Source organism: Carettochelys insculpta, chromosome 2, assembly GCF_033958435.1.
Source record: "Carettochelys insculpta isolate YL-2023 chromosome 2, ASM3395843v1, whole genome shotgun sequence".
NCBI lineage: Eukaryota > Metazoa > Chordata > Testudines > Carettochelyidae > Carettochelys > Carettochelys insculpta.
Genome location: NC_134138.1, coordinates 195,876,549 through 195,892,547, shown reverse-complemented (window position 1 = coordinate 195,892,547; position 15,999 = coordinate 195,876,549). Strand labels below are relative to the sequence as shown.

Sequence of the window (15,999 nt, the reverse complement as noted above, 5' to 3'; positions counted from 1 at the left end):
CAACAACATCCCCCAGATTGTGGGTGCCTGCTGCGCCCTGAACAATTTGGTAGAGAGCAAGGGGGACACCTTTTTCCAGGGCTGGGCTGCGGAGGCCGGCAGGGCAGATGTCCAGCCACCTGCTGCCCCCAGTCGGCAGGTGGACCCCGAGGGAACCCGGGTCCGGGAGGCCCTGCGGGCCCACTTTGATGAACAGGACGCGGGGTGAACTCTGCCCAGGCCCCCTACTGCCCGCCCCTTCCTCCGCGACCTCCACGACCTCCGCGACCTCCAGCTGCCGATGGTGGATGGCCAGCAGCTGGGGGTCCGTCGCCATCGGCTGTTGGTGGCGCGGGGTCCGCCGTCTAGCCCGCCGTGGGGCCGGTCGGTCCTCGGCCAAGGGGCTGGCCTGGAGCGATGGTCCCGGAGGGCTCTCCGGGACGACTGACGCCTCACCGGCGCTTTCTTCCGGTCCTTCTGATGGTGTAGGTGCAGGGCACAGGAGAGGAGGGGGGGAAGAAGAATGGAGACAGGCGTTAGTGTGGGCCCCGAGCCGTGGCCTTTGTCCCCCCAGCCCTGTGCTGCAGGTTCCCCATCCCCGTCCCCGGGAGATGCTGCTGTGATGGATGGGGTTCAGGGGTCCCCCTGCCCTGCACCCCGTCCCCTGGTGGGAGCGACTCTCACTTCACCCCCCAGGGTCTGACAGCAGGAGAGGTTTCTTAGGCCACAGATGCCCAGTTTCTCCCAGGAGTGACAGCACCAGCTGTCGGAAGAGACAGTCCTTCCAACCCGTCGTGGGGAGAAGACCCCAAGGGCTGCCCCTCTGGGATGCAGCTTTCCCCCTCCTCAGGCTGGCTGCCTTCCAGCTCTCCCTTCCCCTAGCCTCTACCTGTGGGCCCCGCCCTCACCCCCCAAGTCCAAGCCAGCTTGGCTCCTCCCTCCTGTTTGTTCAGGGCAGAGGTGTCACCTGCCAGCTGTAGCCCCAGGATCCTCCTTTGCCCCTGGGAGCTATTCGGTTCTTGTTGCTCATATGTAGCCTGAGTCTCCCTTTGGCACTCCCCCCACTCCATCACATGCTGCTGCGGCGGGGTGTCCCACCCCCTCCTCCCGGGGGCCCCTCGAGGTTCCGCTCCCCCCTGGCCTGGGGATGGGGCATGGCACTGTCATGCGGGGTGGGGGGGGCAGGGGCTGATGCAGTGCTGTGAGGGCCATGGCCCTGGTGTCCTTGGGGCCATGGCCATGTGAGCATGTGGGGGGCCCTGGACACATATCTCTTACCCCCGCCCCTCAAGCCAAGGGGTGTCCACCAGAGGGGGTACCTACTTGTCGGTCCGCTCCCACGGTCCGGAGATCCCCGGGGGGCGGAGGGCCTGCTGCTGCTCTGGGATGGCAGGAGGAGGATCTGCAGCCCGGATTCTGCAGAGGAGGAGCCCCCCTCCTCCTCCTCCTGCCGCGATGTCCTGGGGGGGGCCTCTGGGGGGGGCCCCCAGGGTGCGGGGCTTGCCTCCGGGGCGGACTCCGTCTGCAGGGCCTGCTGGGGCTCGTCGGCCGAGGTGTCAAGGGTGGCCGGAGGGGAGGAGGTGTGCCGGGGGCCCAGGATGTTCCTGAGCTCCCTGTAAAAGGGGCAAGTGATGGGGGCAGCCCCAGATCGGCTGGCCGCATCCCGGGCCCGGGAGTAACCCTGCCGCAGCTCCTTGACCTTACTCCTGACGTGGTCAGGAGTGCGGGCAGGGTGACCCCGGGCAGCCAGGCCGTTGGCCAGCCGAGCGAACGCATCCACGTTCCGCCTCTTGCTCCCTGTTACCTGGAGCACCTCCTCCTCGCTCCAGAGCCCCAGCAGGTCCCGCAGCTCGGCCTCCATCCAGGAGGGGCCCCGCTGCCGCTTGCCAGCCTGGCTGCCCTGGCTCCCCTTGGGGGGGTCCCCTGGGGGCGCTGGGGGGGCTGCCGGCCAGCCATCGCAGCTGTGTCGGGGGCTGAGGGTGGTGCAGGCTGGCCGCGTGTGCAGGCTGCAGCCTGCACGTTCCCTCAGCTTCCTGCACATGAAGGGAGGGGGAGGGGACCTTTAAGGGGCCGCTCCACGCGGTCACCAGTGAGCTGAGGGGCTGAAGAGAGCGTCTCTCAACCCCCCAGCTGATGGCCGCCATGGAGGACCCGGCAATTTCGACGTTGCGGGACGCGGATCGTCTACACGTGCCCTACTTCGACGTTGAACGTCGAAGTAGGGCGCTATTCCGATCCCCTCATGAGGTTAGCGACTTCGACGTCTCACCGCCTAACGTCGAAGTTAACTTCGAAATAGCGCCCAACGCGTGTAGCCGCAACGGGCACTATTTCGAAGTTAGTGCCGCTACTTCGAAGTTGCGTGCACGTGTAGACGCGGCTTACATGTGCCTTATACTGCCATAATGCTTCTCCTCCCCACATGGGAAGAGCTATATCTTTATAAAGCTCCTGTATCCCAGGACAGTGGAATCTATACAGATGGGGTCGTGCTGCTTTAACTAGAGTGAGGGAGTTTTTAAAAGTGCCAAAGGCAAAGGCCGGGGTCGGAGCCCCACAGCTGCAGGGCTGTGCTCCCAGCTGCTCGCCACGAATGCCTGGCTGTGGGGCTGCACTTCTGGTCCCTGTCCAGTGGGCTCTGCTCCTGGCTTCTGGCTGTGGGGCTCCTCAGTCCTGAGCCACTTCTCCTGAGTACTCCCTATCCATGCTCCTCCCTGAGTTTGAACAGTGTAAATCAGCTATTTTTGGTGCTCTGGAAGCCCTAGGAGGGCAGTAGAGGAGTTGCTGAGGTCAGGGGCCCCAGCTTATCCTTGGGAGTGCTCCAGCTCCAGAACGCCCGCGGATGCTGGAGCACAGATGTTGCCTGCTGAGGGATGTCTGGATTATTGAGGTTCAACCTGTAATAACAGCTCAGGCCAGACTCGGAAGCACTGACCATTGTATCATTTATGCCAGGCATGAGACATCATCAGGAATCTGCTTACGAATGATGAGTTGTTACTGGTAGTGATATCGCACTAGTGCACAGAGATCCTTTCTGCAATAAAAGACATGCCCCGCCCCCGCCCCCGCTCGAGAGGTTATAATTTAAGTACGTGATAAAGCACAGAAAGTGGAAGTAACAAGTAGATGGGGAGGAAGAGAAAGAGTGAAAGTGCCATGATTGGTGGGGTAAACGGCAAATTGCTACATGCCCTGTCGATGCATTGGCGTGTTTTTCATTGTCACTATTGCAAATCTGTTAATGCAACATCCTGATTGCTTTCTGTCAAAACAAGAAACCTGCTTACCACTAAATCGGCCTCTGCACTTTCCGTATTCTGCCCTAGTACCCTATTTTGTAGCTTCTGTGGTTAGTGGTTGTATGTTTCATAATCTAGGAGATAGACTGGTTGAGTTTTACTACATTCTTGTGTCACAGAATTGGAGACCATTGATAGCTTCCTGCTTGCGTTACTGGGCTGGATTTTGATCTTAGTTATACCAGTGGGACTGAGAGTGGATTTTTCCTCATATTTTTCACATTACTGAAATTCCCATTTGTTGCGCAGTAGACGAATGCTAATAGTTACGTGCAAATACCAGTACCCTGTAACCTGAGCCTGCAGAGGTGTAGGAATGTGTGTAGGTTTACACTCAAGAGGAATCCACGTTCAGTGGGACTATTCATCTACATAAAATCATGTGGGTGTGAGTTTCTGAGACCAGGGTTGAAGGGCCTGAACCTGCTGTGACATGGGCACCAATGTAACTTCATGCTGTGCTGTGGGACTGGCCCCCTGTGCAAAGTTGCCTAAGCATGCACTTCTCTTTAGGATCAGAATGGTAGTCGGTAGCTTCACAAAAATAGGCAGTCTTATAGCACCTTAAAGACTAATACATATGTTGATTTATTCGGATATGAGCTTTTGTTGGTCTGATACCCACGTAATCTCATAACCTAATAAATAAATGTGTTAGTCTTTAAGGTGCTACAAATTGCTTTTTTTGTGTGTGCAGGATCAGTTCCTTGTTTGTTTTATAATTGTTAATTTGAGTTTCAGTGGGAGTTGGCAGATATGCTGTTTTGCTCAAACTCGCCTATGTTGGCTTTTCTCGTATTACCGTTGTTTAATCTAGCTAGCCAAAGAATGTTTGCAAACATGAAAGATGATTGATTTGTTTTTACTGTAGAAAAAATGAATGGAGGCTTGGAAAAAGAAATCTGTTTTTTTAAAACACTAATTTGGAAATTTCTGTTTTCTTATGCACGCACACAGACCTCTAGTCATTTGCTGAAGATAGAGAGGTATTTGGTCCGGTAGTTTCTTGGTTTTCCACTGCTTTAATTAATGCACCTGAATAAATAAGTTTATCCCAAAGCAATATTTGATCTACTTGATTAACTCTTATCAATGGCTTTTATGATTGTTTACTTTAAGTGTTGTCTGTGTTTTGAAAGCAATTTGTTGCTGCAAACTCTTGAGTTTTATAAAATGCAGAAGTACCTTTATAAATATATCCATCATGTAATAAATTGAAAATTATAACATTTTGTATCAAGATGCTCTCTTGTAGTAATAGTTGGGCTGTAGGTAAGATTGAAGTTCACATTTCTCTGGAAGCATAGTTTTTACTTCTACCCCTGAAAAGAAACTTTTCCTGAAATTTGGCAAGTTTTGTGGCTATCAGGAACTTGCAAGTTGCTTCATCAGATCAACGAGGTGGCTTGGCATACTAATTCGTTCATCTGTATTGATTGCAGGGCTTCTGTTTCGGCTGGCAAAATGCTGCAGGGAGTTTTAACACTGGAATAAATTGTCTAGGGTGGTTGTGGAAATGCCATCACTGGAGGTATTTAAGAGCAGGTTAGATAGGTACCTATCCGGGATGGTCTAGAGACTTTAGACCAGAAGTGGGAAAAGTACCCCAAAAGTTATTTGAGTAAAAGTCCAGAAGTGAAAGCTTCTGCATATTTGAGTACAATCAAGATGTGACGTGTGTGTACTTTTACTCAACTAGTTTGCCAGATGAGTGACTTGTACTTAAGTACATCCCCCCACAGCTGTACTTTTACTCAAGTAACTTTTTGGTATTTTTTCCACCTCCGCTCTAGACGGTCCTTGCTCTTGCTGTGAGGATGGGGGACTGGACTCAATGATCTCAAGAGGTCCCTTCCAATTTTTGTGTTCTGTGATTCTAAGGACAGGATGACTGGGGCCTACATTTGGGATCTTTTATTTGTATCCGTAGAGCTACAGATTTAGGTGCAAACTTCAGGTATCCTAGATATAAATTGTGGGTCTGCCTTTTAGGTATGTTTCATAAGCTACGTCTACACGGGTGTGCTACATTGAAATAGCTTATTTCGATGTAGGGAAATCGAAATAAGCTATTTCGATGAATGGCGTCTACACGTCCTCCAGGGCTGGTGCCGTCGACGTTCAACGTCAATGTTGGGCAGCACTACATCGAAGTAGGCGCTGTGGGGGAGCGGCTACACACCAAAGCAGCCCACATCGAAGTAAGGGTGCCAGGAACAGCTGCAGACAGGGTCACAGGGCGGACTAGCACTTCCGGGGCAACAGCTAGCCGCTCCCTTAAAGGGCCCCTCCCAGACACACGCAGGCTGCACAGCACGCAGTCTGCAGAGCCACAAGCATGCACACCCCGTGGAAGCAGTATGGACCCCCAGCAGCAGCAGCATGAGCAGCAGCAGCCAGAGGTCCACACACCCGCCCCTGCAGGAGCAGTGCTTGCCATGCAGGAGGCAGCTGATCATCTCTTATTTGTGGAAGAGGAGCTGCCCCCAGGGGATGAGGAAGCAGCCCCAGACCTTGCTGCCCTCTGCCCCCCCACCACCATCGCACACGCCGCCGGCTGTGGAGCTACCCCACGAGCACTGACTGGTGGGAGCGGCTGGTGCTTGGCGAGTGGGACGATGACCGCTGGCTCCAGAATTTCCGCATGAGCTGGCAGACATTCCTGGAGCTCTGCCAGTGGCTCACCCCTGCCTTACGGCACCAGGACACCTCCATGCTACGTGCCCTCACCGTCGAGAAACGGGTTGGCATCGCTGTCTGGAAGCTGGCCACTCCAGACAGCTACCGATCCGTAGGGCAGCAGTTTGGCGTGGGCAAGGCCACCGTTGGGGCTGTCCTCATGGAGGTAAGAGGACCCAGGGATGGGGGGGAGCCCTTAGGGGGGAGCCCGGGGGGGGAGCCCTCAGGGGAGCCCGGGGTGGAGGGCCAGACACACCCTGCACGCCCGTCACTGGTGCTCTCTCATGTCCTTCCCCTGCAAGTCGTCCGCACAATCAATGCCCTGCTCCTCCACAGGCTCGTGCGGCTTGGGGACCTGGATGCTGCCATCGCGGGGTTTGCCAGGCTGGGCTTCCCAAATTGCTTTGGAGCTCTGGATGGGACCCATATCCCCATCTGTGCCCCGGAGCACAGTGGAGGACGCTTCCTCAATAGGAAGGGACACCATTCCGTGGATCTCCAGGCCTTGGTGGACAGCCAGGGCCGCTTCCTGGACATTTATGTTGGCTGGCCTGGCAGCACCCACGACGCCCGGGTATTCAGAAATTCGGGCCTGTGCCGCCGGCTGGAGACGGGGACCTACATCCCCCAGCGGGAGATCCTTGTGGGGGACACCACCATGCCCCTCTGTGTCGTCGCAGACGTGGCGTACCCCCTCCGGCCCTGGCTCATGCATCCTTACATGGGCCATCTCACAGCCAGCCAGGAGCGGTTGAACACGCGCTTGAACCATGTGCGCCAGGTGGTCGAGCGCACTTTCGGCCGCCTCAAAGGGCGCTGGAGGTGTCTCCTCACCTGCCTGGATGCAGGCCTCACCAGCATCCCCCAGATTGTGGGTGCGTGCAGCTATAAAGTCTATAAGGTGCCACAGGACTTCTTGTTGTTCTGCCAGATCAGTGCCACTCCTACTTGTGTTCATGAGAGAGCCACCTTAGCCAGGGCTCTTTACAACTTCAAGTGGAATGACTAAGGATTGCAGCCTCAGGGAGAACTGCTGTTAGCAGTAGCCTGGCACCAAAGAGTAAAAAAACTTGAACTGCTGCTAGCTTGTCAGCTAAATTCCACACTTGGTTTAGCAAAGACCACTAGTGACTTCTGCCTCAGCAGGACAAAGTTCATCTGCTGCAAGCATGAAAAGAGACAAAAGCATGACTGCGTAAAATGTTACTGGCTTTTAACATTGAAATTCCCCTTATCAGCCCTTACCAAAAATCATATTGTGGATGTCCATGTCCAGGGGTTTTCCACGACAGGGGCAGATTGGGCTGAGGCCACAGAAAGGAAAATCTTACCTTGCTCATACAGCAGTGTCTGTACTGCGCAAAGATACTGATTAATGGAATATTGCAGGGACTCCCAATAAACAGGAGCATCATAGAGTAAGGGCTAAATGTGACACATGAACAAAAATGCCAGGCTCCAAAATGTTAATCCAAGGCCCTTTGCAGCCAATTAAAAAAGCCTTCCGACTGACACCAGTGGACAGCAAATGCCAATCCCAGAGGCATTAGTATAGGGCCAGGAATTAGGGTGGAACTGCAAACTTAAGAGGTCTCTTTGGTGTATAGACACCTAATCAATCTTTTAAACACTTCCATAGTCTGTCAGTGTGTAAGGACCACAGAGAGGCTCCGATGATACATTCTGTTCAAACAAGCATTTGCAAAGCTTTATAGAAATGTGTCCAGGATGGTTTAAAAATATTTCCAGTGGAAACAGTTTTTAATACATGCTCTCATTATTATTTGTTTCTGTGTTCCATATGTATTTTATCTGATTAGAACCTGACTGTGAACCCGACTGAATCCGATTAGCTTCTTTTCATTGTCTGGGCTGAGAGAAATGCATAACATCAACTACATCCGAAGGTAAATATGACTTTTAACCTGTATTTCTACCTCAGTGATGGAAGGTGGTATCGGTAATGTAGGTGGCACTGCAGAGTTTGGTTTCAAATCATTCAGAACACTGTCTTTTTTGTTAATCATTTTTAGCTTACTGAAGAACATCATCTAGCTTCCTACTCGTGTGTTGTGCACATCACACCTCGGTGTTTATTGTGCAGGGGCTGTAGGCATACAAGGACACTAGAAACACAGCTGCTCTCTTAGACTATGTCTACACTAGGAAATAAAGCTGAATTTATTAAATCTGACTTTTTTACCATTAGATTTTTTAAAGTCTATGATGAGTATCCATGCATGTTCAGAAAGTTGTCAGTGTGTCTCCACTACCTTTGCTAAGTTTGACTGTGTCAGCAGTGTGTTGTGGGTACCTATCCCACAATTCCTTCTGCCCCATTGCATTCTGGGTTTCTGTGCTAGTGTGTTATGGGAAAAAATGTGCTGCAGATGGTTGTGGGTGTCTGATGTCATCATCGCAGAGTGCACTACCCTCACTCCACCCTCCCGTTGAGAAGAAAATGAAGTTTTCCACTCAAAGAGACCACTAATGTTCCAATCTATAACCCAGTGGCTGGCCTGAGGAGCCAGGATGGTGGAGTGTTTCTACCACCACTTTGCAGAGAATCACTTCAGCACAGCCCCTTACACAGTCAGCCAGTGGGAAGTAAGAGAGAAGGAGGCTGTGCCCTTGCCCACCCATATATTGTCTCCTCAGAAATCCTGCATGCTGCTGTGCAGGGCAGGGAGCTCACATAGGCCATTTCCATACATGCCGCTTTTGAAATAAACGGCCCAAAATATGCTGATGAGGTGTGGATGCAAATTCCCTGCACCTCATTAGCATAAGCCAGCTACTGATAAAAAGAGATTGGCTCTTTCTCCATGGTCAGAGGACGGTGGCAGAAGTGACAACAGGCTTTGCCAGCACTGCAGCACACAACGCTAGAAGGATCATGAGTCACACAGCTGGTGAGTTTTAAAACTTTGTGACCTTTAAGACCGGTGTATGCACAGGAGTTGCTTTTTGGCAAATTCTTGTACCAGGAACCTGATCCAAAGCACTGTAGTAAATAGAACGCTTTCCACGGGTTTCTGCTCCAGCAAATTGTCTGTAATTATCTAGCGATGGTGTTTGCTGCTGGTATAGGTGTTTGTTACAGAAGGATGAAAGCATGAGATGAAGAAGTGCTGAGAGGAGTCCAAGCTTATTCTATATACATAAATATTCTTCTCCACTTGTTTCCTGTTTCCACAAAGTTGGAGTGTCGTGAGTTCTTTGCCAGTCTTGCTGGGCTGTAGCCCAGGTTCAGTGGTCTTGGAGTTCCAGTGCCTTTTCTCCTTCAGGCTTTTTTTGCAGTCTTTCCATCGTACCCCCTCAGTCTCACTGCTGTTCTTTCTGTCCTCCACCCCCTATCTTTCTCTGCTGGTTATTCTTCTCCCTTTCATGTTGTGTGTCCAGGCCAGTGTTCCCCATAAGCTGAGCACTTGGGCGGTCACCCAGGAGAGATTCAGGTACCACCCAGCTGATTAGCAGAGCTCCCACAGCACACATAGCCTGCAGCATGTGTCTACTGGTGCTACATGGCCACACATGCCTTGATGCACATAACAAAATTTATTCTGTACGTAGATGGAAAAAATTAGAGGGAACCCTGGTCCAGACCTCCCAGATGTGTGCCCTTCATGCCTATCACTGATAGTCCCAAGTTCATCTTCTCTCTAACATCATCCACGTGCACTCTGGCCACACACTGCTTGTCAACCGTTGTCTTTGGTGCAGTATTTTCTGCTACCTGTATCTTCTTTTCCTCTCTGTCTGTAGGACCAACTGTTTCCAAATTCGGGAGCAGGTAAACACACATAGTGTGCACTTTTCCTTTTGGTTTGTTAGCAAATTGCCAGCCCCACAGTGCTCCTGACAACTTTGTCACTGCCGCTGAGGCCCACTTCTCCACATCTCCTTCTAATGGTCCTGAGTGTACTTCCAAGGCACACAAATTCTTTTTGCTGCTTCAGCTTCTTTCTCTGGAAGTATCAACCAACAGACAGACTGAAATAAAACATATTCCCACACCTGCATTTTTATCTCCCTTCTCCTTCTTGAAAAGCCCAGAGCCACGATGAACAGCTTCTCACCAGCACTGAACTGTTTATAGTATGGTGGCCCTTTGTGGAGCATCTGACAGGGAACTTGTTGTGTAAGAAGCTGTGCTGCCTTCTGAAATACAGATTCTGAGGTGAATCATCATCTCAAGTTGTGCTGCAGCTGTGTGGGCTTTTGTGAAAGGGCCTTGTGGATTCTTTCATCTGTGCTGCTTTGAGCATGGCTTTGAGAGGCTGTTTGCACAAATATCCCTGGAATCACTGTGAATGATTGCTGTTCAGTCAGGGGAGTAAATTTGTATTTTGTCACCTGGTCTCGCTCTAAATCATCCCCTCCCAAATCTAAAAGGCTCAGTTCCATAGGAGCTCTCCTGAGTAACCCTCACTCCCACTGCAGCCAAGTACACACCTGATGTCACCTTCATTTTTAAGTGGATTCTGTAAGGAGCCATAAGCATTAAAGTGTGAGGCCCAACAGAGCCAGATGGAGGGTCCCCTGCACATTTGGTTCTCCTCCCTTGTTGTTGGAAGGTGGGTTTAACCGCTAGCCTAGTACCACAGAATCATAGAAATGTAGGACTGGAAGGGACCTTTCAGGGTGACTAGTCCATCCTCCCATGTTGAGGCAGGACTAAGAAGACACAGACCATCCCTGAGACATATTTGTCCAACCTGTTCTTAAAAATCTCTAAGGATGGGAATTCAACAGTCGCCCGCCGTAACTGGGGCTGCTGCATATAACTGGAAAGTTTTTCCTTAGCTGTGTCTACACGTGCACGCTACTTCGAAGTAGCGGCACTAACTTCGAAATAGCACCCGTTGCGGCTACACGCGTCGGGCGCTATTTCGAAGTTAACTTCGACGTTAGGCGGCGAGACGTCGAAGTCGCTAACCTCATGAGGGGATCGGAATAGCGCCCTACTTCGACGTTCAACGTCGAAGTAGGGACCGTGTAGACGATCCGCGTCCCGCAACGTCGAAATTGCCAGGTCCTCCATGGCGGCCATCAGCTGGGGGGTTGAGAGATGCTCTCTCTCCAGCCCCTGCGGGGCTCTATGGTCACCGTGTGCAGCAGCCCTTAGCCCAGGGCTTCTGGCTGCTGCTGCTGCAGCTGGGGATCCATGCTGCATGCACAGGGTCTGCAACCAGTTGTCGGCTCTGTGTATCTTGTGTTGTTTAGTGCAACTGTGTCTGGGAGGGGCCCTTTAAGGGAGCGGCTTGCTGTTGAGTCTGCCCTGTGATCCTGTCTGCAGCTGTGCCTGGCACCCTTATTTCGATGTGTGCTACTTTGACGTGTAGACGTACCCTCGCAGCGCCTATTTCGATGTGGTGCCGCGCAACGTCGAAGTTGAACATTGACGTTGCCAGCCCTGGAGGACGTGTAGACGTTATTCATCGAAATAAGCTATTTCGATGTTGGCTTCACATGTAGACGTAGCCCTTATATCCAGCTTCAATATTCATGGCTGCAAACTAAGCCAGGTGCTTCTTGCCCAGCTCTTGGTGGACATGGAAAACGATTGAGGTCCTCTTTATAGTAACCTATTTCATGTGTGAAAACTGTTGTCCATGTCACCCCTATACCTTCTTTTCTTTAGACCATACCACAACCCTACCCAATTCCCTCGGTCATATCTGAACCCTTTCCTTGCTTGCCCAGACAAGGTAGTATGCTACTAAGTCCCTAGGCTGAGACACTTATGTGAGGAAATCTCCCCAAGGGAAATCTCATGGAGATTTTCAGTCAGAAAGCCCTTTCTGTGTCTTGCAGCATGCAGGGACAATCTCACCCAGCGTTTGGAACTTTTAGCAGCTGCCATGAACAAAAGAATGAGCACTAAGAAAAAACATGTATCGGTTTAACTGTGCAGGTGCGCATACACAGACAGGACAGACCCATCTCAACGCTTTAGTATGCAGACAATATTTCTGTCATATCTACACTCTCCATTTTTTTCTCTTCACTTGTTCTCCATATATTACATTAAAAATTCTGCCGTAAAGTTCTTTCTCCTCAGGGGACACAGTGAAACAACTGACTCTACACAAAGAGTTGCAAAAAGACAAAGTAGACAGTGAGAAAAGAGGCACACATATCTTTCGCTAATCCTCTGCTCTAGTCATTTTAGGGCTGACTTGGCAAACTAAGGATTTTAACCGAGCATGCAGGGGTTGGGGGGTCAGCGTCCATTTTAGTTGACAAATAGTGTTTGGGAAGTGTATCAAATGTTTCCTCATTTAGCTGTTGGTCTGGTTCAGCTTAGCCAAGCCTCCGCTGTGTTAGCATCTAATGTAGTACCGCATAGACAACAGGCACAGGCTGGGCTCAGTTTCGTTCTTAAATGTTGTCACTGGTTCTTATTGATGCTAAGGTCACGTCCATTGGTGCCATTATTGTAGCTACGTCTGTCCAACCATCCTACAGGATTTTTTCACTTTGAAATACATCCCTATCCCCCACCCTCTATCTCTTTGACTTTCTGCTCTTTTCCTGCTATCTTGGGACCCCTTTAATTTTCTGGATCTTCCACACCTGAGACTGTCATATTTATCACACTGTCATCAGTTATGCCTGTTATAGTCCTAAGCAACCAAGCTTTACAGAGCACTTGTCAATGAATATTAACTGGAAGCTTAGATTGTAAATGAAAGTTAGAGGCATTTACAGGTTAGGCAATTTTCCATTTACCTTGGCACTCCTTGGCTTCTTGGCTTGTGCAATCCTACCTTTGGAATCAAAGAGGAAGTACTCAAACGAAGTAACCAAGGTGTGCCCCAAGGAAATTCATTTTAAATATGACTGTTAGCTTTGTTCTGCCTTTTCCATGCCTGCCCCACTCCATAGGCAGCACAGTAGATTTGATGTAATACCATAGTCCTGAGCCTCAGCTGCAGCTACGGGGTACTCATGGGTTCATTACAGAGGTGCTCCTTTGCCATCCTTCCTCACTCCTGGGCACCAGAATGAATTAAGAGCAACCTAAAGGCTGCTCTAAGTCACACTAGCTGACAAAAGCCCCAGAGGGCTGTTACGAAAGCTAGAGGCAGCTGGGGTGCAAGGTTGGCTGCTTGAATTCCCTTCCCTCACTGCAGAGAAGGAGGCAGTGTACGGACCACTGTGATTACTGTGTCTTTCAGGCTGCTTTGCTTGAGGTGAGTGTCACAAAGCTGCTGGTGGGAAGAACTGGAGCTTTTGTGTTGTTCAGTGACAGGATAATAACCATCAGGTGGAAATTTTTAGACTGGGGCATCAGTACGCTTGATTGTTTTGCTAGGGATAAACAGGGAAACTAGTCCTAGAGTGAGTCCTGCCCACACTGATGTCAAGGGCCAAATTCACCCCTCAGGTTAAACACTGCCCCCAGACCAGTTTGCCAACACACTTACCTGAGTACTGTTTCATCGCCCTGATGCTCCCTTGGCTGCTTGGTTGGTCAGGATGTTCCCAGGGAAATGTTTTTCAATGGCTCCTGAGCACGGTTTCCCAAATGGATTAACTAATGGCAGTAGTGTACAAGGCCTCAGTCCTGCATGGTGCTGAGTGCAATCTGCTGTGCCATGTGCCAATGCCGTGAGCTCCCAAAGACGTCGACATAGTCTGATTCATTGGGTACCAAGGATATTCTGCACCTGGCAGGGCTGGAGCCTAACATGCTAAGTCTTAACAGTCAAATTACATCTTCAAAGAGCCCCTTTCTGTCACTATTACTTATTACTTGGTGAGCATGAATGATGTTCTCAGTTCTGTAGAAAATAGAGCTACTGAGCCCAACCTTTCCTTGAAGAGGAATAAACTTAGAAATAATATCCAAGGAGGACAAACCTCTGAGCCCCAGTGTTACATACAGGCTAGTACAGACTTATGTTCTGACCAAGCCTGGAAATGAGCACTTTCCTCCTATATAAACTAAAGCTTTGAGTGAGATCCCTGCCAAAGAACTTCTGTTATCTATATTAAAGAGCTAATAAGCAGGGGTTTACACCTAAAATGTAGTCTTTTTTTGTTTTGTTTTGTTTTATGATATTTCACTATGGTTCGTATTGGAGATTGACTTCCAAGGCATCTCACCAACTAGCTTGAGGCTGTTGTGATTATTTTTAACACACATGATGATGATAACATCATTTTTCTAGAACAATTCATATTGTCTGTAGCACATAGAGGGTACTGCTGAGAGGACCTAGCTCCCTTTTACCAGGTGCTATACAGACATGCAGTGAAAGGATAACATGCACTCCCAAAGAATTCATTATCTGGGTTGCGAGCTAGCACAACAGGTGAATGAGACAACTTGACGTGGGATGAGGCACTCAGGTATCAGTGAAGCGTGAGGGCCACAGGGATTGTCATCTCTCTATATATTTTAAGGTGCCTCTCTCTGCGAGCCCATTTGTTCAAGAACTCCTCCTAAATGGTAAGCGCTAGGACCACTAGAAGTAAGGTCAGGGTTTGGTCGTGCCTGGAAAACAGCAGGTGCTGGGAATGGTACTGTTTTCCATACCATGGAAAGGGAGGGGGCAGAGAGTGGAGGGATGGGATACTGAGAGGGCCGGGGCTCTGCTATCTTGCCACCAGACTGGGTAAGTGGCCTTCTTTCCTCAAACCCTAAGCCTGCCCCTCAGCCCTGCATGGACAGCCTGCAGGATGTAGGGAGGTGGAAGTGCTGGAGGAGGGGGCAGCCCCCGGAGCCTGCCCCCCAGCCTGCAGACCACAAGGGGGAGTGGTGCTGCAGCCCAGGGTAGCCCCCCAGAAACTTGCCCCCCCGAGACAGCCTGCATCCCCTGGAGTGCCCCCCACAACAAGCTGCAGAATGAGGGAGCCACCGGAGTCCAGGGGTAGCCCCCATAGTGCTGCCTGCCAGTCCAGCTGCAGAGTGGGGCAGCGAGCTGGAGGTCGGGGCCAGCCTGCAGAGCACCATTCCCCCATAGAGCAGCTGCAGGCCGGCAGGGACAGCAGCAGGCTGGGGGCTGCCCCCAGGATGCTGCCCCCCAGATGAGCTGCTGGCTGGAGAAGCAGTTGGAGGCTTGGGCTGGTCTGCAGAGTCCCAGCCCGCGTCCAACAAGCACACAGCCCCAGATCCTCCCTCTGGAAAGAGTTGCCACTGGAGCAGCACTACCCTCACAGCCACAGGACCCTTGTCGCAGAGCATTCCACTGTGCTGGGGAGCAGCAGGCCGAGCAGCGTGATTGCCAGCTAAACGCAATACATTTGGCACCAGAGGTGAATGTAGCTATATATTTTTCCAGGCCTCCAGTGCCCTTTGCCCCAGGGTATGAACGCTTACACCTACGCATCCAGAAAGGAGGCGCTCTGCAAGCAGAACTGAAGGGGCAAGTTTAATTTGTGTGCTGGAGGCCTGTGTGGTGGTCTGAGGTTCTACTCTGTCCTGATGCTGCATGTTGGCGGTTTAGATGCCAGTTACGTTAGCTGGGTGCCGTTCCTCCTGCACTGCAGTCCCTTTAATGCTCTGAGGGACGCTCCTGAGATAATGAGGGACTCCCATGTGGCATAACATCAGCACACCTTGTGTAATGCGAGCAGGACCCCTCCCAGGGGACATTGAGGGCCATTCCTGAGGGGATGGAGACATGAGTGGAGTGCTTCTGTGTCCTGGCAGCTGTTGGAAAATGACCTCAGGGCGTTTGGCAGCCAGGCCCAAGGCAAAGCAGCCTGACATTGGCACCCGGATTGGGCAAGGCAAACGTGGTGTGAAGTCGACTTTGTCTCCACTTTTGGGCCCTTTCCCTGGTGCTGGTTGGGTGACAGATGAGCTGGGCTCTTGGTGGCTATGATTTGGGCATACTGTGTTGCCAGTGATGTCAGACCTTAAACTGAAGGAATCTTAAGCATTTAAGGTAAGTGTATTTTGTACTTTTCATTCGGTCTGGGCACTGGGTAGTTACAGGTTGTTCTGTTTCACAGTTATTTCTAGTTCTTCAGTCTTTGCATGGCAGTACTGACTATTGAACATGGTGGCAGGGAGGGGTTGGAT

At 51.0% G+C, this 15,999-nt stretch overlaps 1 protein-coding gene across 1 annotated transcript in view; it reads left to right on the top strand.

Annotated features, from left to right (window-relative positions):
- TMEM42 (transmembrane protein 42) overlaps window positions 1–15,999 on the top strand; it is a 40,884-nt gene that overhangs the window by 24,531 nt on the left and 354 nt on the right. The window contains exon 4 of the transcript XR_012644228.1: window positions 7,781–7,867. The gene's annotated coding sequence lies outside the window, so the exon portion shown is untranslated. The remainder of the gene's footprint in view (window positions 1–7,780; window positions 7,868–15,999) is intronic.